This window comes from Neofelis nebulosa, chromosome 10 (genome assembly GCF_028018385.1).
Source record: "Neofelis nebulosa isolate mNeoNeb1 chromosome 10, mNeoNeb1.pri, whole genome shotgun sequence".
Classification (NCBI taxonomy): Eukaryota; Metazoa; Chordata; class Mammalia; order Carnivora; family Felidae; genus Neofelis; species Neofelis nebulosa.
In genome coordinates, this window is record NC_080791.1 from 22,938,307 (window position 1) to 22,964,924 (window position 26,618).

Here is a 26,618-nt window from a genome sequence, read left to right on the forward strand (position 1 = left end):
TATAGATAATCCTAATCCAACATGCATTTTTTATTTTTATTTTATTTTTTAATGTTTATTTATTTTTGAGAGAGACAGAGACAGAACGCGAGTGGGTTAGGGCAGAGAAAGAGAGAGACACAGAATCCGAAGCAGGCTCCAGGCTCCGAGCTGAGCTGTCACCACCGAGCCCAACGCGGGGCTCAAACTCATGAGCTGTGAGATCATGACCTGAGCCGGAGTCAGACGTTCAACTTACGAAGCCACCCAGGAGCCCCAGGGTATACATTTTTTAAATTTAAAAGGTGGCGTGGGACAAAGGAGAATAAAAGAAAAAGGAAAGGCATCGGGATGGTGTTTCAGCTTAGAATGTTCTAGATTGTTATTTGCTCTGCCAAGAAATGATTCCTGTGGACTTTGATTCTCATGGTGGTATCAGAATGCCGGTTTTATATGAACACCAAGAACTAGGGATCTGTATTGTTCTTATGTGGTCTGTTTCCTGTCCACTGAGTCAAGACAATGAAAGTCTAGTAAAAACATCACACAATCTGATAATGGCTTTGCCAGATTCCTTCACAACCATAGAGAGAAAAACCAGTGATCAACACGGAATGGCTGTGCCTGGGAACTCCAATCCCCCCCACCCCCCACATAAAATATTGGCCAGGGAAACACAAAACTACAATTTGCTAAGAAGACAATGTGCACAATTTTTGTAAACAATTTATTTTATCGTATTTCTATAACAGAAAGGATATTCTGTATTTCAAATGCTGCCAGAAAAAAAGAAAAAAAAAGTTGAGTAAGATGAAAGCAAAGACGAACCCACAGGCTTCAATTACAGGAGAAAATCTGAGGGGCATCTGGTGGCTCAGTCGGGTTGAGCGTCCAACTTCGGCTCAGGTCATAATCTCGCGGTTTGTGAGTTCCAGCCCCACGTCGGGCTCTGTGCTGACAGCTCAGAGCCTGGACTCTGCTTCGGATTCTGTGTCTCCTTCTCTCTCTTACCCTCCCCTGCTCTCTCTCTCTCCCTCAAAAATAAATAAACATTTATAAAATTAAGAAGAAGAAGAAAAAGAAGAGGACACCTGAGCCATGCACTCATGTGGGAGCTGAGCCTTGAACTGCCATCCACTTCCCCTGCACAGCCTCCCTGAGACCATGGATGTTCAAAGAAGATGGGCTAGGGGCGCCTGGGTGGCGCAGTCGGTTAAGCGTCCGACTTCAGCCAGGTCACGATCTCGCGGTCCGGTCCGTGAGTTCGAGCCCCGCGTCGGGCTTGGGCTGATGGCTCGGAGCCTGGAGCCTGTTTCCGATTCTGTGTCTCCCTCTCTCTCTGCCCCTCCCCCATTCATGCTCTGTCTCTCTCTGTCCCAAAAATAAATAAATTAATTAATTAAAAAAAAAAAAAAAAAAAAGAAGATGGGCTAAGGGGCATGCTTGTCACTCATACTCTAAACCTAATCCAGCTTAATGTGTTTTCACAGAGAGGGAATGAGCCTTATGTGGATTCCACAACCTTCTGACCGTGCGACCTTGGCAAAATCATCTACCCTTTCTGTCTTAACACTTGTAAAAAGACAATAGTAACACCTACCTTGCACCGGCCGTCAGGAGGACTAGAGATGATGCATGGTCCTATTTCTGATAAAATCGAGGTAAAAGAAACCATGGTTTTCATCACTAGCAGATATTTCTAGACTTCATTTTCAACACTCTCTAGTTCCCAGAGAAATGCCTTCATTACACAGTGTTTTAAGGTTTTGATGTCAATCTTTTTCGAGGATTATCATAAGAAGGTATCATAAGAATTCTGCCTCGTTTGCAAAATGCTAGTTAAAGGTATCGTTCATTATGTCGTCCATTTAGAATCCTTGTGACACTTTGCTTGGATACTGCAAATTGCTCTGAAGTTAGTACCACAAAGAGGTTTTCTACTTTTCTTTGCTTTTTTTTTTAATTTTTTTTAACATTTATTCATTTTTTTAATTATTTTTTTAATTTTTTTTAATGTTTATTTATTTTTGAGACAGAGAGAGACAGAGCATGAACGGGGGAGGGTCAGAGAGAGAGAGGGAGACTCAGAATCGGAAGCAGGCTCCAGGCTCTGAGCTGTCAGCACAGAGCCCGACGTGGGGCTCGAACCCACGGACCGTGAGATCATGACCTGAGCCGAAGTCAGACGCTTAACCAACTGAGCCACCCAGGCGCCCCAACACTTATTCATTTTTGAGACAGAGAGAGACAGAGCATGAACGGGGGAGGGTCAGAGAGAGAGGGAGACACAGAATCTGAAGCAGGCTCCAGGCTCTGAACTGTCAGCACAGAGCCCGACGTGGGGCTCGAACTCACGGACCGCGAGCTCATGACCTGAGCTGAAGTCGGCCGCTTAACCGACTGAGCCACCCAGGTGCCCCATGCTTTTTTTCAATAAGAATCAGTGCTTTCATTTTTGTTGAGTTGCCAGGAAGTCTATCTAGAGCTAAACTTAACTTTTCTTCTTCCTTCCTATATGGTTTTCATTTTTTATTTTGAGTTTAAGCTTTATTTCATACTATTAATACTTTTATTAATACTGCCACTATCCCATCTCCATTTAGAGGACTCCTCACCCTCTTTCTGAAGGAGGTACTTTTTCTAAAGTACCTGTAGTACATAGCATTTGGATAGTGACAATGTCGAATTCTACCTGAGCCCTGTCATCCTGGAAAAGAGTGAAGGTTGAGAAATCTCCCCCAACTTTCATGTTCCAGAAGATGGTTTACTGCAAAAAACCACCCTTCCCTGTACACTCAGCAAAGGCTGGACATAGATCCTCAAAATTCTCTTTCTTTGCCTGATAAACAATTATGTGAAACGCTTATCCCCGCTGATCAATCAGAACACAATGCTTCTTCATCAAACTGGTTACATTTCTGCCCCTTCCTCCAGGCCCCTGAACTTTGGCCCACCCTCCACCAGCCTACAATTGTCCTGAGAGTAGGCTGGCCTGGGGGGGGGGGTGCGCGGGGAGGGGCGAGGAGGGGAACTTTCTCTGATCTACTGTCCCTTATGCCGTCCTTCATCCGTCCCAGTCTCCTGCACCTCCCTCTTTCTGGCCTTGTTTACTTCTCTGTACAAAAGAAGATCCCTTTTTCCTGAACTCTTGAGATGCTCGCAGATCTATAGTCAACAGTGTTTTTCCTAGTGCAAAGTTCTTTCTCCGAGACAGCAGAGAGCCCAATACGGGGCTTGAACCCATGAACCTTGAGATCATGACCTGAGCCAAAGTCGGATACTTAACCAACTGAGCCATTCAGGTGCCCCAAGGACAATATTCTTTTATTATCAGCTTCGATTTGATTTACTAGTGAGGAAACAGAAACTCAAGAAATGACTTGTCAATAAGTGAAGTGAGGATCTGAAACCAGACTTTCTGTGCTTAAGTCCAGGGTTACTCTTGCTATAGATTTACTAATCTTTTTGGAAGTGGATGAGATATAAATAGATGCCCTGCACAGAATCGTGAAGAGTGTTTCCTCTGGGCTTTCTGGTCTTTTACACTTGCCCAGATGTGATTACTCACATGCATTATGATGGCTGCTGTTTGTTTGTTTGTTTCAAAACATACAGCTGTTCTGGTCGTTAAGAACATTCTGCCTATTAAGCTGAGAGGCATTGCCACGCGAAACGTCTCGCACAGAGAACTGCACCGAGGAAACTATACACGTCACTGGGCACTATGTTGGATGTGTTACTGAAATCATATTTTGCCTAGTTCCAAACGAATTTGGGGCTTAACTTTGTTACTTCATTTAATTTCTCAACCGTTTAATGAGGCGGGTAATTATCTTCATTATCCAGATGAGAAAACTAGTTTTAATCCTTTGGTGGTTCCAATAATGATAGTTACTAGATGTCAGAGACAAAAAAGAACTCTGGGAATTAAGAACTATTATCCTCATTTTTTGAGGAGGAAATCAGAGAAATAAGATAATGGAAATAATTTGCCCAACACACTGCAGAGCCTACTCTTTACCAGACTCTTCTGAGGTCTCTCTTCTTTTCTTCCACCTTCTGTGTCTCCTTCTGTCTTTTACCATGTCTTTTGTCTAATCAAAATTTTTATAGCACATAGTTTAAAGATACCGAGAGTTCTGCGAAGCATGGTAAGAAATACGACCCTGCCACTGCCAACCCCTGCTTCTCAGAACTAAGAACCTCTTTAGCTCTTAAAGACTGACTCTTGGGGCACCCGGGTGGCTCAGTGGGTTAAGCGTCCAACTTCGGCTCAGGTTATGATCTCATGGTCTGTGAGTTCGAGCCCCGCGTCAGGCTTTGTACTGACAGCCTGGAGCCTGTTTCAGATTCTGTGTCTCCCTCTCTTTCTGCCCCTCCCCTGCTCATGCTCTGTCTCTCTCTCTCTCAAAAATAAGTAAACATTAAAAAAAAATTAAAAAAAAAAAGACTGACTCTTTACCTTCAGAATGCTAAATAGCAAGCATGTAGTACTCCTACATTTTTCAACGTTGGGTGTTTCTTAAATTTCCTTAATTTAGACAGTTTGAGTCCGCATTATGGAAGAGAAGGATTTCTCTCTCTTTCACCCAATCTCGCTGCCCCCACCCACATCCCCACCACACACACATGGTTCCTGCCCCACTCGGCCTGTCATTCCCCCAGTGTACCAAGATCATAATTTTGGTTAGATCAACATTCAACATTTACCTTATCATGAATATATAAGTACTATTCACAGCCAAGTCTTAAGCATGTGATGATTATTTTCCTGTTTCTGCAGAATTTTCCTCCTGGAGTTAAAGATCATTTTGATTTTTTTTTCTTTTTGGCTCTCTTGTTCCATTTTCTATGTGTATGTCACTCAGTCTCAAACTCTCCCCAAATCAAGCCATCGCCTCTCAATCATCTCAAATGCTGAAACTCGTCAGGTATTTTATCTCTCTCATTTTCTTGGAGCGACCATTCCTGGAGCTCCTGGCTGGGCCAGGCTGGACTGACTGGGTGCTTGCCAGGCCTGATTGCAAAGCTGTTGCGTTGGGACTTCCCTTCACTAGCTAACTGGGGCTCACCTTCCCTCTTGTACAGGGTCCCCTTTTTCCTGGGTGCCGAGTATTCTTTCTTGGTTTAACTCCTCAGTGTTTGGTGGAGCATATACTTCACAGTAGCGTCCTGAGACAGAGTGCATGGCAGATAAAGTTGGGAGACTTCTCTGAAAATGTCTTCATTCTGTGCTCACACTTGATTGAGAGTTTAGGTGAACAGAACATTCTGGGTTGGAAGTAGTTGACTTCTCCATTGTCCTCCAGCTTCCAGCGTTGCTGTCAGAAGTCTACTGTTATCCTGATTCCTTCGTGCCAAACTTTCTTGTCCTCTCTGGCTCATGTAGGATGCTCTCTTTGTCCCTATTATGCTGAAATCTCACGATGACGTACCTTTCTGTGTTTTGTGTGTTTGTCTTCTTCATCGGTTGTTCTGGACATTTCAGCGGGCTCTTTAAGTCTGGAAACGCATATCTTTAGGAATGGAGACTTTTTTTTAATGAATTCTACTTTTTATTATTTTTAACCTCCATCTTCTGTACTCTCTGCTTTTAGAATTCCTATAGTTCAGATGTTAGTTATTTTGAATTCATCTTCCAATTTTCTTTCTTTCTTCTCTCCTAACTTTTCCCTCTACTAATTTTTCAATCATCTGTTGATTTTTAAAAATTTCTCCTATTATCTTTAATTTCTAAGTGCACATTTTTTTGTTCCCTGAGAATTTTTTTTAAATATAGTATCCCATTCTTATTTTTTTAAGGTTTATTAATTTATTTTTTTATAAATTTTTTTAATGCTTATTTATTTTTGGCAGAAAGAGAAAGACAGAGCATGAGTGGGGGAGGGGCAGACAGAGAGGGAGACACAGAATCCAAAGCAGGCTCCGGGCTCTGAGCTGTCAGCACAGAGCCCGACGCGGGGCTCGAACTCACAGACCGAGAGATCATGACCTGAGCCGAAGTCAGATGCTCAACCTTCTGAGCCACTCAGGAGCCCCAAGGTTTATTAATTTATTTTTGAAAGAGAGACAGCACAAGCAGGGGAGGGGCAGAGAGAGGGGCAGGGGGGGGGGGGAGAGACACAGAATCCAAAGCAGGCTCCAGGTTCTGAGCTGTTAGCACAGAGCCCAACACTGGGCTCGAACTCATGAACCATGAGATCAAGACCTGAGGAAGGCAGATAGTTAACAAACTGAGCCACTCAGGTGCCCCTATAGCATCCCATTCTTATCCTTTAGAGGCAATATCACTTTTTTCTAAGTATGTGAATTCTCCTTTTCCCTGCATATTCTCTGTTTTCTCTAAGATATTTTTGTCTTTTATGTGTTTGGGCCTTTGCTTTTCACGTTAGAAGCTTTCTTCAAATATCTAGTGCTTTGTGACTTGCTGCTTATGACAGAACACCAAAAAGCTGTATAATGGTGCTTATCTGTGCGTGGATAGGGCTCGGGATTGCAGATTTCACTGTATGGTTTTTTTTCTTTTTTAGTGTCTTTCAGTTTTCACTTTAATGGAGTTCCAGGAGAAGCTGGCTGGGCCATTCCCTTGGGAAACTCTTGATGTCACTTGACAAAGTTTCCCAGAGAAGCTTTATCTGGTCTCCTGCCTGGAGAGTAGAAGTCTGGCTTTCACCATTCAGGGGAAGGAGGCCGGGGGTCTCAACATTCAATGTGTAAACTTGCACTTAATTCCCCTGTTTTCAGGTACCTCTGTGCATGATATCCCCAGCCTAGAAGCCATATGTTTTATCTCCCCTAGAGAAGGAGACCTTTCCCTAAGAGAGGTCTAGTCTTTGCTAGAGATGGGAACAAGGAGTAGGGGGAAGGATCTGGGGCTTACCTGCTTTCAAGCAAAGCAAACTCTCAACGAGCATTTTTTTTTTTTTTAGATTTTTTTTTTTTTTTTTTTTTTAAGTAATCTCTACACCCAGCACGTGTCTCGAACTTACAACTCTTGAGATCAAGGGTCATATGTTCTACCGATTGAGCCAGCCAGGCGCCCCTCTACCAATTTTCTTGTCACTTCTTACTTTGTCCTTTCCCCTTCCAAAGATTTTAGATCACTAATCCCTGAGTCTCTGGGGGTTCAGAGGTATAAGGTGGGGTGTTTGTGTTTGAGTTGGGATTTAGCTTTCCCAGACCTGCTTAGACTGTGACCACTTGCTAGTATCCTATGTATTAAACATGTTTTCTAGCCTCTAGAACTGTGTTGCTGTTGTCTCCTTTTCCATCTTTTTGTGAGGTTTTGCTTTTTTTCCTTTTTTAGTTTCCCTTTAGTTTTCATGTTAATGGAACTCCGGGAGGAGTGACGTTAAAGAGTATGTTTAATCTGTTATTTTTAACTGCAAGTTCAAGCCAGTGCTTGAATGTGAACTCCACTGTTCACCTGCCAAGAAACAGGCCCCCCCCTTGAACCAATTAATGATAACAATTGTTAAGCGTTTATGATGTGTCAGATACTATTTTAAGCATGTGGACATTAACCATACGCTAGCTGGGGTCGCTGTGAAAGCATGGTGGCCCCCTAATTTTGGCTTCACCTCCAGTAGCCATTTAACTAACTTCTCTCTGCCTCGATGCCCACATCTGTACAATGTAGCTGCTAAACAGTACTTACCTGCCCTTCGGGGTTATTGTGCAGATTATACAACACACGTACAGCTCTCAGTGCAGTGTCCAGCAAGTAGCAAACATCCAGAAAGACAAAAACACACTAGGATGGAGAGAACAGAAGAACCCTCCCCACATGAAATCACGTGTGTGTATGTGTGTGTGAGAGGTGTGACTTTGGCGACCCTGTCCCGGAGACAGACCTGGGCTGGGAGAGGAAGCTGATGTTCTGAGCCCCCAGGAATTACCCTGAGATGCCCAAGTCTGCACATGTGTCCCCTGCCCCTGTGATCTAACATTCCTCTGTGTCTCTGTCTCCCTTTCTTCATAATTGTACCTCCTTCTGTGTCCCAATCCCTGGGCCAGTATCTTTCTGTCTCTAGACGCATTTGCTAATTTAACTAGCATGGACGCCTTATAAAGAAAGCTAGCTCACAGGGCACCTGGGTGGCTCAGTCGGTTAAGCCCCTGACTCTTGCTTTCGGCTCAGGTCAGGATCTCACGGTTCGTGAGTTTGAGCCCCACATCAGGCTCGTCACCGACGATGCCTACTTGGGATTCCCTCTCGCCTTCTTTCTCTGCCCCTCCCCACTTGCACTGTCTATCTCTCTCAAAATAAATATAAACTTGAAAAAAAAAAAAGCAAGCTTCCTTTGCAAACCAGGAAACTGAGGCACAAAGAGGCGCCATGCCCCAAATCGCAGGGCTGCAACCAGGACTCAGAGCAGTGAACCTGACCCGGGGTCCCTCTTCATGCAGCCTGGCCGCATCCTCCAGTGTCTCACTTGTCTGTTTTTTTGGCTCATTCTCTCCTCCACCACCAGACCTACTGCTTCGTTTTCATTCACAGTAGATTTTTTTTCTCCTCCATGAGCCCTTCTCAGGCACAAACCTCCTGCCTCATCACTTTGCCTTTTCTCTTGATCCCAATGGGGTTTTCAAACGAGTTGGGCTCAGAGGAGCCTAATGTGTGGATGTGGACAGGGCTGGAGGAAGAATCTTTCTCGGGGTACAGTTCGAAGACTGCTGTCCTGGAACCAGTGGCTCATTCAGCCCCTCAGAGGAGACAATAAGTTACTTGTCCCAGGTCATGCGTGGGTACATGGCGGAGCCCTGCTCTCCTACCATTTCCCCATCCTGTTTCCACCATGACCCGGGATGTCAAAATCCTCACATTTGTCCTAAGGTAGACTATCTGCAGAGCTCGTGACTTGGCCATGTCAGCCATAATCAGGTTCAAGGTATGCCTGTCTTCCTCTTATCTTGGGTAACTTGCACCTGTTTTAAGACCAACGCATGGGGCACCTGGGTGGCTCAGTTGGTTAAGCGCCCGACTCTTGACTGTGGCTCAGGACGTGATCTCATGGTTTGTGAGACTGAGCCCCTCATTGGGCTCTACACTGACAGCACAGAGCCTGCTTAGGATTCTCTCTCTCTCTCTCTCTCTCTCTCTCTCTCTCTCTCTCTCTCCCTCACTCTCTGCCCCTCCCCCACTCATGAGCTCTTTCAAAAATAAATAATTAAAAACTTAACAACAACAAAAAAGACCAACACATGTTCTTATGATCTTATATCCCACTGCCTGGCAACTAAGAAAATTGATCACATCTATGGGGAGAGCTCCTGTGCTGACCATTCACCTGCTTCCTCTCTCGGGATAACTGGTCTACGGGATCATGGTAAACCAGAATTCCTGCTTTTTCTATCAGTAAATGTCTTCTCATTTAAGTTCCTAGTGGTCTCCTCTCCCCAGCTACTTCCCTGTCCGTTAGCAGATTCCATGATTTCTTTGTTGACTGTAGGAATGAGGTGCAGAGGACCAGGTTAGGGGGTGTAATGCTCATCTCGACTACACACTGAGCTTTATATACATGACTTTATTTCTTCCTCGATCCAATCTCCATTTTATATTGTGAGAAACCAAAGCCCTCAAAGGTTTATTAAGAAACTTGTCATAATGCTGCCAGGTCACCCAGCTGGAAAATGCTGGAACCAGAATTACCCTCACATCTGATTTCAGAGCAAGGGAGACTGGATAAAGAGATAGGATTCTGGCAGTGATTTGGAGGGAAGCTTATGATGAGGAGGCTCAGAAGAACCTAGAAAAAGTGAAATAGTGGAGAGGTAATGGGAACAAAACCACATTAGTCTGGATGGATGGATGCTGTAACCTGAGCACCTTGAATTGTAAAAACATGGCAGCGGGTGGGGTGGGGTGGGGGGGAGGGGGAAGCGGGAATCTCAGGCATTTGGGATTAGTGCCAGGGGTTTCTACTCCAGCAATTACCCAAGCATCTGATGCCCATCAGAGCCTCCAAATCTCCGGCCAACTCCAGGATGCCAGGCAGAGGCTCCGGGGCTAGCAGGAGTTAGCACGGGCACAATCTGGGTACTGTGGGGTTAGCGTCAGCAGAACCCAGGAGCAAGGAAGGGGACGGGTTGAACTGCCAGTGCTCCCCACATGGGGCAGAGCCCTCCTGGAGCAAACAGCTGTGGCTCCACAAGGAAGCTGCTCCAAAGGCTGAATTGTTCTCTTTCCCATCCTCTGGGACTCCAGGACCAGGACGAGGGGAAGGGGGCATTCGGTCAGGAACCTGGTTTACGTTTCAGAAGGAGACTCTAATTGAGTCAGACCTGGGCTTCTTCATTTCTCATTACCACCCAGAGCCACTGAGTGCCTTTAATTTTCCAGGGGAGCCAGCTCTTTCTCTCCAGCAAGGCTCTGGGTTAACCCATTCCGGCCCCTCAGATGTCAGTGCATGATGTGGAGTAGGTGGTGGGAGGGGGCAGTTCACAGCATCAGCCAGATGCAGAGAGAGTGACCACCCCTCCATTCCTCTGCTTCAGGCTTGTACTTCTTCCTCACGGACGCCATCTGGCCTGGATGCCCCTTGTGTCCCCACCACTTTCCTGTCCCTGCAGCTAGACTGACAGATACTTAAAGTCCATCTACTGGACAAGTTGAAGATCAGGATTCTAAACACCACTTATTTTCCTGCGTGTGATCTGGTACCGGTCATGAAGTTTCTTTGTATGGTGTATTCCTGGACCTTTTCCTTTCCACGTATATTCATTTGTTTGAACACAAAAGCAGTATATGCCTTTGGTAAAAAATGTTTTTTCAATATGTCGGTACACAGAGGTCAACCTGTCAAATTGTTAATACGGTTTGGTGTATTAACACCAACTTTGCAACTTTCTTGGAGTGAATTTTAAATATATAAATACATAGAACGTTCTTTTGGTTTGTTTTACATAAATGAGATACTACTCTACAGACTGTTCTGGAACGTGCCTTTTTTTTTTTAACTTAATATGTTATGAATATTTTCCATCTAGAGATATCTTCTAGAGAACTATTTATCGTTCTACTTCGATCTTTTAACAGCTGCATAGGATTTCATAAGAGGCACTGTAATTTATTCACCTGTTTCCCTATTAATAAATGCATAGGTTGTTTCTAAAATTTCATTACTACAAGCAATGCTCTAATGAACTTGCTTTGCAGTAGACTCAGCTTGGGGATTGCCCAGCTCGTGATTCACACAGTGGCAATGACTGTGATGTTCCTTTGTCTTGGGGAACTGTTCCCTCCTACCTACCTTTTACCTTTTACCTTTTACCTACCTCCTTTTACCTAGAGGCAGAATGTGCTGGGTCTTTCTGTTTCCAGGGCCACCATGATCTGTCCTAGGGTGGTGAGCTCCCCTCAAGCTGAAGCAATGCAGAATCCCTTCCCAGAATCTCTCCTATAGTATGCAGGGCAGAGTACCCCTATTTTCTTTCTGCTTAGGAAACTGGGCTGGCGGAAACCCAGGAGCTGAACCCTTGGAAGATGAGAGATTTCTCTGGGAAAGTCCTCTCCCCTGTCCTGTTAGTGACTTTTCTCACCATAGGGATTCCCTAGTATCTCCTCACTGAGAATGCATCTGTAACATGAGCACTACCTTCTCTGAGAAGCACCATTCTTAAGCTATTATGGTGATTTATATCTCCGTGTGGCTTTCTAGGTCTTTCCACGAGAGCAAACATAAGGCAGGGGAGATAACTCAGGAGAACACTGGACATAGGCAATTTGTTAACATGTATTGAACACCTGTCATGCTCCAGACATAGGGATAGGAAGTTCCTACGTTCCTGGTCCCCACCTCTTGGGGACCCAGCTCCCTGACATCCTATCCATCTCTACCCCTGCCATTGTCCACAGTGACTGTCATATCCACGTGAGCATTCCATCCAACATCCTTAAACTTCTTGCCTCCAAATGCCTCCCCCTCCTGCCTTCTTTCTTCCATTTCTGCATAAAATAGGGTAAGAGTACCTACTTCACAGGGCTCTTCTAAGGATCAAATGATTTAGCGTGTATAAATGTCCTCCCTAAATGGCAAAGCACCGCTCCTATTAACACGTAGGACGAGAGAAAGTGCAGGAAGCGTAGAGGAGGCAGGAGGGGAGGGGACTGTGGATAATTGGGATACAGAGGAGGGCAGGCCCGGAGGACCCCACACTGATAGAACTGGCCAGTGGGAATAGATGAAGGGCTGGGGAGGGGAGGAGAAGAACTTTGGAATGCAGAAGGCATCCAGCCTTCAACCCAGGAGTCAGACCCCCCTCCCCAAGCCCAACATTATTCATCTCCCTGGAGGGGGTGGCCTCAAGAGGTTTCCATGACCTGTTCCGAGCAGCGTCTGCCTGAGGCCTGGCATTCTCTCCCATGGGACATCTGTCTGTCTATGCATCCATGTCTCCCGGCCCTAAGGAGCAGGCAGGAGGTTCGGCGGGGGCTGCCTTCTCTCCCCTGCCTATCTCTCAGACTTCCGCGATGGACAGAGATGCCCGAGGAGATGCTGGGAACACTGCTGGGGTTGGTGGGGGAGTGGATTTGGACCCTCCACTCCCCACCCCACCTCCACCTCAGGGGCCACAGCTGGGCAGTCAGGGCCAGGGAGCTTGGGGGATTCAAGGCTCCCCCAAGGCGGGGCTGGGATATCAAAGCTGGAAGTGCAGGGGCATGTCAGCCTGGCTTTGTGAGCCAGGCTCCATCAATGCATGAAAGCCTCGCTGTACAAACTGCATTTGCTGCGCTCCCAACCTGCATTCCCGATTGGTCACGGCCTGGCCCCAGCTGCATTCCTGGGCTAGAGGAGGCAGAGGGGCCTGGCCCCTTTGTTCTTCCCAAATCAGAGCTCAGAACCATGACAGGCTGATCACATTACCCAGCTGAGGTCAGCCTGGCAGGAATGACCCCCTCCTGGACCGCCCCCACCTCACCATGCACCGCACCCCACCTTGCTCCTTACCTGTACCCTTTTAACACGCCGCCGTGGGTCTTGGTTGAGGAAGGAAAAACTCCCAAACCACAGCCCTGTTGCTCCTTCTAAGGACCACTCCAGATGCTTGGAGCAGTGCCCAGACCCTCACTCCAGGGCCTGTCCGATTTCGGGCCATCTCTGAGGGCTTGCAGCTGTTCTGGGGTGAGCCCAACTGCCCTATTTATTGTTGGACCCCTCAGAACCCACACAACGTGAAACCAGGTGGCATGTGAGACTCAGGCTCCGTATCCGAGCAAGCCCAGTTTTCATAGGTAAGATGCTTTTCTGTCATAAGCCCCGTTTCAACCAAAGCTCACTTCACCTGGCATTGGCATCTCGCCACCCCCCTCCTTTCCTAGGCCTCACGTGACCTTTGATGTCTCACCCAGCCGGCTTGCATCCTGACTGTGCCACTTATCTGTTGTGCAACTTTGGATGGCCCACTTAACTTCTCTGGGCCTCAGTTTCCTCATTTATAAAATTAGGGTAACCGTGAAGTTTTAAAAAGATATTGTCTGATACGTTTCCGTATCAAAAGCCAAACGTTGCTTTTCCTGCTCTATTCTCTTCCCCCTGGAATGAGTGGCCTTAAGCCGAGTTTTCATGAGACAGCAAATACCCTTACTTGGAGTCCCTAGAGCCCCAAAAGCGAGGGTCGAGCTCTGGAGACAGCTGTACGCAAATTACCTGTGTTGTTCTGAATAGTTTTATATGCCAGTCTTTGTCTAGCTGAAGAGCTTGTTGGAGTAACGGGAAAGCCTTTTCACTGTTATTCATTCAACAAACATATATTGAAGGGAGCTGTGCAGGCCACTGGGGAGCCGGCGGTGGAGAAAGCAGTCAAGGTTCCCGCTGTCCCAAAGCCCCCCCATGGGACGGACAGGCCCTAATCCATCCTGCATGGAGTCCCAGTGACTTTTCTCCACAGATGTGATGGAAAAATCTAGGCCAGCAGGAGAATGTATCCGGTGGGGGGGTGGGGGGAGAAGGCGGTCACTGAGAAGCCTCCTCTGAGTAAATGACCTTTAAGCTGAGATCCGAAATATGACAGGGGACGAGTGGGAGGAAGAAAACAGTCCCAGCCCAGAGCGGAAGTGTGGCTGCGAGAGGGGTGGGTATAAGGCCCTAGATCATATTCCGAGGGAAATAAGGAGCCAGTGTGAGGTTGAGAGCAGGGGGACAGCATACCCTAGTGTGAGTAGCCGGAGAAAAGGAAAAAGGAGGTGGGGTGGCCAGGAATGGAAGTTGTAGGATCTGGCAGGAGGCTGGAACAGCAGTCTGGGCTGGAGGTATGATACTTTTTTTTTTTTTTCCATTTTCATGGTTATCCTAGTTTTACAAATGGGGAAACTGAGGCCCAGAGAAGTTAAATAAGTCATCCAAAGTCACCCAGCTGGTAAACAGCAGCGCCAGGGTTCAAAGCAGGCAGAGGAAATATCTAAGCCTGTGTTCCTATAAGGAGGCCTAAGACACAAAGGGGGCGGTAAGACATCACTCCTACTCCTAGTGGGCTGTGGTTTAAGAGGTATAGACTAGTAGCTTGGGCGTCACAGGGGCAGCGGAGACAGAGAGAGGAAGACAGGCCCATAGGGAGAGTCCCACAAACACCATGTGTCATGGGGACCTGGCTGGCGGGGAGGACCACGCATTGGCCTGGTCTGAGTTATACAACAAACATGAAAACCCTTAGAGGGGTCCACCCGTCATGACCCATGGGGTATTTTCAGAGCTTCTCAGCACCAGGACTCCTTTTATTCTCACTCTCACCCCATGGATTGTTCTTAAGGATTTTTGTCTACAAAAGAAATCGAATTCATTAAATTGCTAATTAACTTGTTGCTTCGTGTTTTCCTGATCAAGGCCTAACCGGGGATCCGGGCTTCTGATTACAGGAGATCATGGCTGTTGTCACACTGAGATGATTTAATTCCAGCCAAAGCGAGGAAATGTGATGTTTTCATCAGTCCGAACCACCTTGTTATTTGTCTTCCCAACGAACTTTGTGGAACGCATGTGAATAAACTGCGTCTTGTAGCAGGTACAGACAAGGAAACAGCCAACCCAATAGGGTGTGATAACAACATCCTGTGGGTAAGCACAGGTGGGATGGGAGGTCCAGGAGATATGGAATGCAGCCTTGGGAGATATAATGGACTGAATGTAGCCCCCAAGTGTGTACATTGAAGCCCTAACCCCCAGTGTGATGGCATTGGAGGTGGGCCTTTGGGAGATGATTAGGGTTAGATGAAGTCATGAGGGCGGGCCCTTCGTGATGGGATTAGTGCCCTTAAAAATTATTTTTAATGCTTATTTATTTTTGAGAGAGAGACAGAGAGGCAGAACATGAGAAGGGGAAGGGCAGAGAGAGGGAGACACAGAATCTGAAATATGTTCCAGGCTCTGAGCTGTCAGCACAGAGCCCGACGCGGGGCTCGAATTCACAGACCGCGAGATCATGACCTGAGCCAAAGTTAGATGCTTAACTGACTGAGCCACTCAGATGCCCCTGGATTAGTGCCCTTAGTAGAAGAGATGCTAGACCCACTGGCCCTCTCTCCATGCACATGAGAGCAAAGGCCATGTGAGGACACAGTGAGAAGGTGGCAGTCCACAAGCCAGGAGGCAAGTCCTCACCAGGAACTGAATTGGCTGGCTCCTTGATCTTGGACTTCCAACCTCTGTGAGAAATAAATTTCTGTTGATCGAGCCACCCAGTCTATGGTATTTTATTAAAGAAGCCTGAACAGACCAATGCAAGAGGTGTGGTAGATATCCTCCCTCTGCCCTTCTAGATCTGCTCTGCACCTGGATCACCCTGCTCTGTGCCCCAAGGTCTAACTCAAAGGACTGCCATCAGTGGGGCTGCCCTTGTCTTGAGCTTCCAGATGGGCTTCCCACTGGTCTCACCAATGGGAGACCCTGGCCCTAGGAGGGTGAGGTCAGCTCCTTCCTGGATCGACCACCGTACGTGGGCTGAGGCTGCCATCCACTCCTGAAGGCCACAGTGCCTCTCAGGCAGCCCTTTTTATGGCTACAGGACTTACAGGGTTCCAGTAACTGCCTCGGGAGAATGACCCTTGGGATGCTATCTCCAGCTGTATCGCCACCCCTAGTTAGTGTCCCTTAATCCTGCCGAAGGCTTTGTCGAATAGCCTTCTTAAATTCTCCTCAATTCCTGGGTTTGAATGAACCATTTTTCCTGCCGAGTGCCTGACTGATATAAAAAGTCAAGGAGAGCTTCCTAAGGCGTGATATCTAGGTTGACATCTGAAGGATGGGTAGGAGTTAGCCTTATTGCAGAAAATTCTATGAGGTTTTTGATAAACCTCCGTTAATAACTCCAGGGACACTTGGGTACTTGGTGTGTCCAGGCTGGGAGTCACCAGCCCCAAGCTCTTTAAAGACTCGCAGATTCAGGGGCACCTGGGTGGCTCAGTCGGTTAACCGTCCAACTATTGGTTTCGGCTCAGGTCATGATCTCATGGTTTGTGAGTTCAAACCCCACATTAGGTTCTGTGCTAACGGTGCAGGGCCTGCTTGGGATTCTCTCTCACCCTCTCCCTCTGCCCCTCCCCACTCGCTCTGTCTGTCTCTCTCTCAAGAATAAATAAATAAACTTTAAAAAAACTTTTTAAAAAAGGCGCACAGATCCAAATGCAGGGTCTAGGCATTCTCCTGTCAGTCACACCTTAAGGCTGGAAGAGAGAAAGTTGGGGGCTGCACCCACCATAGGTGGCACCCTCCCACTTTCCCTTGAGGACTCCCTGGGATATGAGTGGGGCCCCTGCCATTCCCACCCCCGTTTCTAAGTCAGCTCCCATCCTTTCAGAGAGTTGGCCCTGGTGGGAGGCTGGTGGAAATGATATCTTGGGAAGGAACAGCCCATCCGTCCCCTGTCCCCTCCCATGGTCCCTCAGGCTGAGGGGACAGCTGCCTGAAAGATCAGCTTTCAGGCAAAACTGGCCCAGCTCCTCCTACATGGCAATCCTGGGCATTGGGACACCTGCCAAGGACCCACCCCCATCCCAACCCCCTCTGGTCCCGTGACGGGGAAGAGCTGTGTCTGTCCAGCTCTTCCCTCCCACCCGCCCGAGGCTAGTCTCTCTCCCACTCCCAGTCATCACCAATTAGATAATTCATGTTCAGGCTTCTCTGAATCTGGCCTTCCCACCAGCCTGCTTCGGCACCTGCCCATGCCCTCCCTGCTTCCCCAGCCGCTCTGGGCTTCACTCAGTATGCCTTGGTGGAGACCGCCCTCTGCTTATTCCTGCCTGTGGACTTTTGCTGGGTCCCACCACTTTCCTCCTCCTGATTCTTGCCACCCTTGGAGGCTAGCCAATGTCCCCTGCCTCATGGAGTTCACAGCCTCCGATACCATCGGCCGCCATTATCCGCGCTCCTAGATGAGTAGCTGAATGCTACTGAGCACCATTCATTTGATAATCGCATCAGCTACTCTCCTTTTCTATTTCAGGCACTTAGTGATGAGCCAGTCTTCACAATAACCCCATCAGGCAGGTCTGGTCATTATCATGTTACTGCTGAGGTCACTGAGACCTCAGGAACTTTCTAGGCTGGGAAGTGGCAGTGAGCAGACTCAAACCCAGGTTCTTGTGTCTTTTTTTTTTTTTAATTTTTTTTTAAACGTTTATTTATTTTTGAGACAGAGAGAGACAGAGCATGAACAGGGGAGGGTCAGAGAGAGGGAGACACAGAATCTGAAACAGGCTCCAGGCTCTGAGCTGTCAGCACAGAGCCCGACACGGGGCTCGAACTCACGGACCGCAAGACCATGACCTGAGCTGAAGTCGGACGCTTAACAAACTGAGCCACCCAGGCGCCCCCAGGTTCTTGTGTCTTAAAGCCCTTTCCTACCACTGCTTCCTGTTATGTCTCCCCAGGAGACTGTACATTCTCTGTGGGTAGAGACCTTATAACGTAGCGCTCCTGTATTCCACACACTGTGGGGCAGCACAAGGCACAAAGTGTCCCCCCTCAGAGCGGCGGTGGCTGCCACTGAATACTTCAGTCAGATCATGTCGGTGCTCTGCTCAGAACCTATCGTCTTCCCTGCTCCCTCAGGATACAAGCCAGAATCTCTGATGGCCTACAAGGCCCTATGTCATCTGACACACACAGACACACACAGACAGACAGACACACACACACACTCCACCAATTACCTACTCTGCTCAAATCACACTGGCTCCTTGCTGCCCCTCAGTGTTCCAGACGTGGCCCAGAGTCCCTCCATGAGTAACTGGCAAAGCCAGCCCCCAGGACTCCGGGCTCGCAGGTCAACGTTCTGTCCACCGTGTGAGGCCACCTCCCAACGGCCCTGTCAGAGCCCTGCTTGCCGCCAGAGACAAGGCAGCAGCATCATTTCCATTGCAGCTCTGTTCCCAGCTGCGCACTCCAGGGCTTGAAGACCCCTGCCCACACCTGCTAATGGAGATTTCGAAGCTTCCAATCTGACTCCTGCCTCCCTCGTACACTGTGCTCCTCTCCTCTGGTCCCGCAACCCCCAGGTGCCCTGTCCTCTATCTGCGCCTCCCACCTCATCGCGCACCAGGATCCTTCCCCACCTGGCTTGGCTTGTGCTGTCCCCTCTGCCCAAAACGCCCTCCCGATTTTTGCCTAGCCAAGTCTCAAAGTCCTGTTGAAAATGCACCTCATTTGGAGCTTAGCCAATCTCCCCCGTCCCTCTCCATTCTAAGAGCAAAGTCCCTCTCCCTCTGCTGTTCGCCAAGGTATGATGGTTATCTGTCTCTGCCCAAAACGCCCTCCCGATTTTTGCCTAGCCAAGTCTCAAAGTCCTGTTGAAAATGCACCTCATTTGGAGCTTAGCCAATCTCCCCCGTCCCTCTCCATTCTAAGAGCAAAGTCCCTCTCCCTCTGCTGTTCGCCAAGGTATGATGGTTATCTGTCTCCCCCACCAACGCCATGTGGTACTTTTCTCAACCAGACTTTAACCTACCAGCCATGACTCACGTGTACGTCTGTCTCCACCTTTACTCTTGAGACCTGGCCAAGGCAGAGAGAGGCTCTTGTCCACACTGTGCCGTGTGGTGGCTGGCGCCCAATTCATACATGTGGATTTGAAAGAATTCCGTTCTCGGAGAGGAAACTGAGGTTGAGAAGAGAGACGAGCTGACCCTGGTCGTGAGGCAAAGTCCACAGCAGGTGCGACCCCACTAGGCTGCCAGCAGCTCAAAGGACCCCCGGGCACGTGTGAATCTCAGAGAGACAACAAATACATTTTTAGCATAAGTGTGGTAGGCAGAATTTAAGATGCCTCCACGACTTGCATCTCTCGGTGTCACTCCTTGGACTGTGATGTCGTGTGGCACAAGAGCTGTGGTCGCGATGAGCATCATCTAATCACAGTGAGCCCCTCAAAAGTAAAGTGTTTTCTCCAAGTGGTGGCAGAAGGGAAGTCAGAGATTTGAAGCGGGAGAAGGGTTTCACAATCGTGTGCTGGCTTGAAAGTGTCAGGGGACACATGACAAGGAATGTAGGCGTTCTCTAGGAGCTGAGGGCACCCTCTGGCTGACAGCCAGCAAGGCAACAGGGACTTCAGCCTTATAATCACGAGGAACTGAATTCAGTCAACAACCCACCTGAGCTCATCCCACAGCTTTAAGAGCACCTTGATTTCAGCCTGGGGACTTTGGGCAGAGGACCCGGATAAGCCATGCCGTGCCAGCTTCTGACCCACAGAACTGTGAGCTAATGGGTTCGTGTTGGATAGCTACCTTTGTGGTAATTTGTTACATAACAATGGGAAAATAATATAAGTATGTCCCAATTATTGAATGGGACATACTTATACTAAAAAAAACAAAAGCCAAAAAACCAAAACCATTTTTTTCTGTAAATCGAATTTCAGTGGGCTTTTTGTATTTTTATTTGCTAAATCCAACAACCCTAAATCCCAGTTAGGTCACCAGGACAGACCAGTTCAGAGCTGGGCCATGGAGCCAGTAGAGATTTCCCCAGTAGGCACAGAATTCCACAGGCTGGAAATCGTCTGCACACTCTCTACCACCAAAGCAAAAAGAGAAGTTTTCTAGGGGGCCTGCCCAACACCCTGCACACAGGGTAACAACATGCCTCTAAAACAAGGTTTCCTTTTTTTTTTTTTTTTAATGTTTATTTATTTATTTGAGACAGAGAGAGTGAGAGCATGTGAGTGCAAGCAGGGGAGGGGCAGAGAGAGAGGGGGAGAGAGAGAGAATCCCAAGCAGGCTCCACACTGTCAATGCAGAGCCCAATGCAGGGCTCTATTCCACGAACTGTCAGATCATGACCTGAGCTGAAATCAAGAGTCAGACACTTAACCGACTGAGTCACCCAGGCAGCCCTAAAGGAAAGGTTCTTAATCTGGAGTCTAGACCCCTGGGGCATCCATAGATAGAATTCTAGGAGTTTGGGAACAATGATGGGGGGAAAAAATCACACCCTTATTTTCACTGTCCTCTGAAACTTATTATTTCCTTTAATTAAGAATATAGGTATTGGGGCGCCTGGGTGGCGCAGTCGGTTAAGCGTCCGACTTCAGCCAGGTCACGATCTCGCGGTCCGTGAGTTCGAGCCCCGCATCAGGCTCTGGGCTGATGGCTCGGAGCCTGGAGCCTGTTTCAGATTCTGTGTCTCCCTCTCTCTCTGCCCCTCCCCCGTTCATGCTCTGTCTCTCTCTGTCCCAAAAATAAATTAAAAAAAAACGTTGGAAAAAAAAAAATTAAAAAAAAAAAAAAAAAGAATATAGGTATTATCAGAGCTTCTGGTTTTATTATGGATAGAAATCACGTTGAACTTTTTGGTAATATCACAAAATAGTTTTTGTATTCATCATTATTTTGAAATGATAATAGTTATTCAATATTGCTATTTAATGGGTTAATACAGAAGCACATAGATTGCCATATCACCCATTTTTAATGTTTTGACAACTATGTTTTGATATAATCGGTTGCCTTTGTAAATCTAATGTATTTTTTTAAAGAAAAACATCATTCTGAGAAGGCACCCATAGGCTTTCCCAGACTGTGTCCTTAGACGAAAAGTCTAGAGCCTGGTAGAAGCAAGCAATGGGGCACAATGGACAAGGTATCAGGATATCAGTTCACTTGGGTTCAAATGCCAGCTTTCATGCATCGTTGTTGTGAAAACCTCACTTAACATTTCCGAGCCTCCATTTCCTCCTCTTTAGAACAGAGGTTCTGAGAAAGTGAGAGAATAGACGTGAACCACCTAGCACAGGCTGGTCCTCAGTAGATGAATGCTAGTTGCTGCTATTAATGACGATTATGACCAATAACTATAATCGTATCTGTGATTATAATATAGCATAATACATTACGATGACTACAATCACGTATCATTGGTTCCTCCCTTCCCCCTGCGCCCCCTCCCTCCCCGTATCTTTGCTTAGTTGTTCTTGGACTCCTGCATGAACAGTGGTTTCCTGTGGCCTCCAAACAGCTTTGCCCCTTATAGCCTCAGCCCCCGCCCTGGGTCCCACAGACCCCGTGCCTGGCTCAGCCCACACATCCCTACTGCTATCTACCCATTGCTCTAGCAAATAGGACAAAAATGCACATCCCCTCGGTGGTGGTGGTGGTGGTGGTGACGTCCTACACTTTGCTAATGAGAAACAAGTGGCCTGCTGTGCTCAGTGCAAAGCCAGGAGGACAGATCCCCACCACAGTCCAAACTCACATTCCTGAGGCGGCACAGGGTGACATGGCCGGAAAGGTGCAAAGGCATTCTTTGCCTAGGCCTTTCTTTGCACACCAGGGCCCTTGACCGGGGGGCTGCTGGAGCAGTCCCCCCACCCCCGCCAAGCACCCTCACCACAGCCCTTCCTGTTATGGGGCACTGGACCCAGCCTTGGGTGTGGGCAGGAGGGCAGCCAAAGCCTGAGTCACTGGGAGGGGACAGTTGAGTCTTGAGATGTGGTCTCCGTGGGGACGACTGAGGACAGAGAGGGGTGGAAAGCCCTTCCCTCAGGCCAGCATCCCTTCCAGCAGCACTGTGGGGTGAGCGGGAGCCCTGCGGGGCCTCAGCCCTCACTGCCCTTCTTCTGTCCTCTGCGGTCTGTCTCCCAGGCCCACCACCTGCTCTGGAAGCACCAGACTGCCCTTCTTCACAACTCACTTCTCGCTTACCCAGAGTCATTGGTCCAACAGGAAAACAGGCCCACAGAGGGCTGCTGACTCCAGGTAGCAGGGCAGCATGAGGAGTTAAGTCTATTGCCTTGGGCTTTAGGCAGAGCTGGGGCTCCTGATTCTTTGGGACTCTCTAACTCAGTGGCCCCAAATTGTCTGTTGGTGGGGTTTTAGTATCTTCTAAAGCTCTGGGAACTCCCCTTCTCATGTCATCCACAGAGCCCTCCATACGGAGGCTTGCACAAACTCCCTACAGAAAGGGGTGGATTTGACCCTATGACTTGGTTTCCAGCACGCAGGCAGGGATCCCACTGAACTACTCTCACAGCCGCCCTCTTGTGTTCCCAGGAGGGACCAGCCATCCCACCCCTTTCCCCTGCTTTCAACTCACAATCCTAATATCTTCTCTTAGCCAATAGTACTAGCCTTTCCCGCTGTAGAGCCAGACAGGGTTAGGACCAGTCCTGACAAAAACAAGAAGCCTATTAGTCTTAGGAGGAGGGTATGGAATTATCCTCTTTCCAAGGGAAGGAGAACGCTATCAAGTACCTTCCATGAGATCTTAGACACTGTTCAGGGAACTTTCCAGAGAACCTCTTAGTTACTCCTTACAAGAACCCGCAAAATCAGTATTTTCTCCATTTTATAGGTGAGAACACTGAGGTTCAGAGAGTTCCCTGTTCTCTAACATTCCCAAGGCCGAGGAGTGGAGCTGGACATTAAGCCATGTCTGTGTGGTTCCATAATTAATGGTCTCCCCCAACAGTAGCTGTTCTTACGTCTGCCAAACCCACTGTCTCCCCTGAGTCTCTGCCCACTTGGTCCTCCCTCAGTTTCCCATCTGGCTTTCCAATTTCCCACTGGGACTGGAGGTCATCTTGAATCCCTTCCCTCATGATTGGAGCCCCAACACGCCACCTAATTCTCGGCAGTCCCTTCTACTGGGACTTCTTTGGGGCCCCAAAGCTCACAGGACCCATGCACCCAATTGGCTGATCTCTCAAGCCATGCTGCTGCCGTTCTTTTGGACTGTTTTCCTGCTGCTCTGACCTATGCATAGGATTGAACCTCCTTGGAATGACACTGGCCCAAAAGAAGGTTGACGTGCCGCACCCTTATGGATACCGCCCTGGGGCAATAGAGCACTGCTCTCAGGGCCCAGCCCCACAGCTGCCTAGCCCAGCCTCTCCCTACTCTATTCCTCCCCTCTCCTCCCTCCAAGCAGTCCCACAGGGGTGCTAGCTCTGCCCCGAGATCTGGGTCCATTACAACCTCCGGGCCCACCTTGCTCAGTGAGTAGGGTTCCAGCACGATGAGAAACAGAAGGACCAATGCGCAGGTTGGGAAGGTGGTCTGGAAAAGTTGCTCCAAAAGGGTGTAGATGCAGGAAACCTGATAGAGAGAAGCTGACGAGAGGTGTCCAGGTCTGGCTTCCTGGGCATGACGGGAATGAGACCCGGGGTGGAGAGGGGGCCAGGAGACGCCTTCAACTCCCGTGGAGCTCCCTGTTTACATTCTGTCTGCTCACATGGCCTTTTCCAGACTGCTGGCCCAGCTGCCTCACACACTGTTGTTGTCAACACCCTCCCCGTTGCCTGATGCCCCCACAGAGGGACACGGCTGTCTGCCATGGCTCCACCACACCCCGCAGGCCTGGGAGAAATGACCGGGAATGGCAAGGGCCCCAAGGAGCCCAGAATTCCTAGACACTTCCCAGCCCTTTAGCTGCTAAGCCTCTCCCTTCTTGGGAGCCCCTTACCTTTTTCTTGTTTCTCTCAGGTGACTTTTAGCTCCCTTTCCCCTCTCCTGCCATTCTATACCTATCTCTTCCCCAAAACTCTAGGGAACGAAGACTTTGAAAGGTGAGGACACCACAGGCTCCCACACAGGGAAAGTCGGATCAGAAGCCCCCAGATCCTCGTAACAAAGGTTTCCTAGACCGAAGCCCTCCCTTCCTGCAGGGCCTTCTGCAGGTAGCCTGTGTAAGCCTACTTCAAACCAATAGCCCAGGCTGGCTGAGCCCTTTCTCCACCCAAGGCCGACCTCCTGCCTTTCCCGTGTGATGTGGTTTTCCCATCCATTCTGGAACACCAAGGATTGCCAGGAGGGGCTGAGGGAGGGTCTAGGGTGGGCAGAGCAAGGATGCAGGAGCAGTATTTCTGGGAAGGAGAAAACGAAGAGGCCCAGAGACAGGCTGAGGACAGACGGAGACGAAGATGAAAAGACAGACAGGAGCTGGGGGAGACGGACAGAGAGACAGAACAGCACCAAGAGGTCCAAATTGACACCACATGGCCGTTATGCTGGACCCCAGGGCCCAGCAAACAAGGTTTCGTGCTGAGTCAGTTACCATGGTGACAAACATGCAGGAAATATCCAAGATAACTAGAATAGTGGCAATAACATGTGTTTTGTATAAAACTTCCTCCCTCCCCGCACCCCCCCCGCCCCGGCCCCCAATGTATTCGTTGCATTACTTGGGATAAACTTGGCTTTTGCACAATCATCTTCCCTGAGAGGCCTGGCGTAGGGGTTTCTAAGGTCATGGGGTGAGAGGAACAACGGCCCTAGGGGACGGATGGGCCTGGGGGAGATTTCTGCTCAGGGGAGTAGGGTACGTTTCATACCTTTCACCTCACTTCCGCCTCTCTGAGTCCAGATTTAGGTTCCCATAGCCTTGTGCTCCAGAACGCAAAGGCCCAGAAGAGTCTGAATTTCTGTTTGAGGTCTCATAGTAAATCTGAGGGTTGGGAGGGGGTGTGTGGAGGGGAGGGGACCTTCTTGGCAAGCCCCAAAAAGCATCCCAGCAGAGTTCAGGTTGTGGGGGGAGGCCAAAGCTTAAGGGAGGGCACGTGAGACAGCATAGGAGCCAAGTGCCCTGAGCACGTTGGCACTTCCATGGGGTGAGCCCTGCCCTCACTTCCAAAGCAAGGGCAAGGGCATCTGGGGGGGGGGGAGAAGTAGAGAAGCAACAGAACAGGGGCTCTTGGGGGCAGGGGATTCTGGGGAAGAAGAGAAGGATCAGCTTTGGTTTGGCCGACACACAGGAGGACAATCTGGGGATGGAAGAAGGTGGGAGGCATCCCAGAAGACAGAGGTGCCTCTCGGAAAGCCCCCCACTAGCTCCCTCTGCTCCCGAGGCCACCGTGAAAGGCCCAGCTAGAAGCCAACCACGGCGATCGCTTGTCGCCAGCTCCCCGTGGTGAGAACCCAGGGTTTCCAGGCAGGTCCTGCCATGCCGATTGCACAATCTCAGGCCTCCCGCACGACTTCCCTGCGCCCGAGTTCTCGCTTCTGTTGGGTGGAGCTAACAAGAACTTATCTCGAAGGGCCTTAGGAGGCACAAATGTCACGGTGCACATGGGAGCACTTGGCACCTCGTAAAGCTGTGCTCACGTGGCCGGTGGCTGCCGTGATTCAGGCAGAGGGGAGTGGACAGGCCAAGGCAGCAAGGAGAGGTTGCAGGCAAGGTTCATGTGAGGAGACTTTCTGGTTTCTCTAATGACATTACACCCAGATTTTCCGATCTAAACAACCCACTTCGGGTGTGATTGATTTCCCATCTCGGAAACTTTCTGGGAAATGATCTGCGATAGAAATGGTTTGGGAAGGGTCCACCTGGACACAGTGGACCTTGCGTGGTTTGCAGCATCCCCCTTGGGAATGCCAGCACCAAACTGTGGCCTGGGGGGACCCAGCGGGCTGTTATCTGCCGACCCTTCCTCCGATCCTCTGCAATGACCATAGCACCAGCCCCTCCTTCATTGGCAGTGCTGAGCCAGGCCTGGAAGCTGCCCTTAAATGACCTCCTCGGGTCAAACGAGGCGGACGGTTACCAGCTCCCTTCGGAATGTAGCGATCTCTCAAACCGAGACCAGAATTGCTTCCTCTTTGCTGTTGGGAAGAGTGCAATCCGCCCCACTCACATCCCAAATTCAAAGCCTTACTTTGGTACCACGCTGTGAGGGATGTGGATGGAGAGACGGGAAGGGGAAAGCAGGAAGAACCGGCCCTTGGTATCTAGCTCACCCAGTGACAGCCAAGCATGGCTTAAGGAGCAGGAATCCTACTTCCTGGATCCAGGACTAGGGGGGGACTACTGAAGGAGACGGAGCCTGGTGGCTCCTCACAGGGGACATGCCAGCTGAGGGAGCAGAGAGAAAAGCAGACCAAGGCTGGGCCTCGGCGTGGGCCCCCACCCAGCCCCTGGTTCCCCAGGAGGACAGCGGGAGGTCTGCTGGGCAGAATACCACCTCCCCAGCTGGCCGCCTTTTCTGTATCTGGTTTCACTCTCTCCCAGCTTTTTCCATATTGATTCTCTTTGGCCCTGGGGCGATTTTTCCAGCTCTTCATCTGTTTCTATGTGGCACCAGTGAAACAGGCAGCCCCAGGGACAGAAGGCTGATTCTGTGTGTGTGTGCGCGCGCTGGGGGCAGAGATGGGCGGTGGAGTGATGGCATAAGAAATTGGTGGCCCTGAGCCTGGCAGTTCTGGTTGAGTCTCGGAA

The 26,618-nt window shown here is 49.1% G+C and overlaps 1 non-coding gene across 1 annotated transcript; it reads right to left on the bottom strand.

Moving 5' to 3' along the window:
- Positions 1 to 2,106: 2,106 nt before the first annotated feature.
- On the bottom strand, positions 2,107 to 2,191 carry TRNAR-UCG (transfer RNA arginine (anticodon UCG)). The gene has a single exon. It is a non-coding gene; the product is annotated as a tRNA-Arg (tRNA).
- Between the last annotated feature and the right edge of the window lie 24,427 nt (positions 2,192 to 26,618).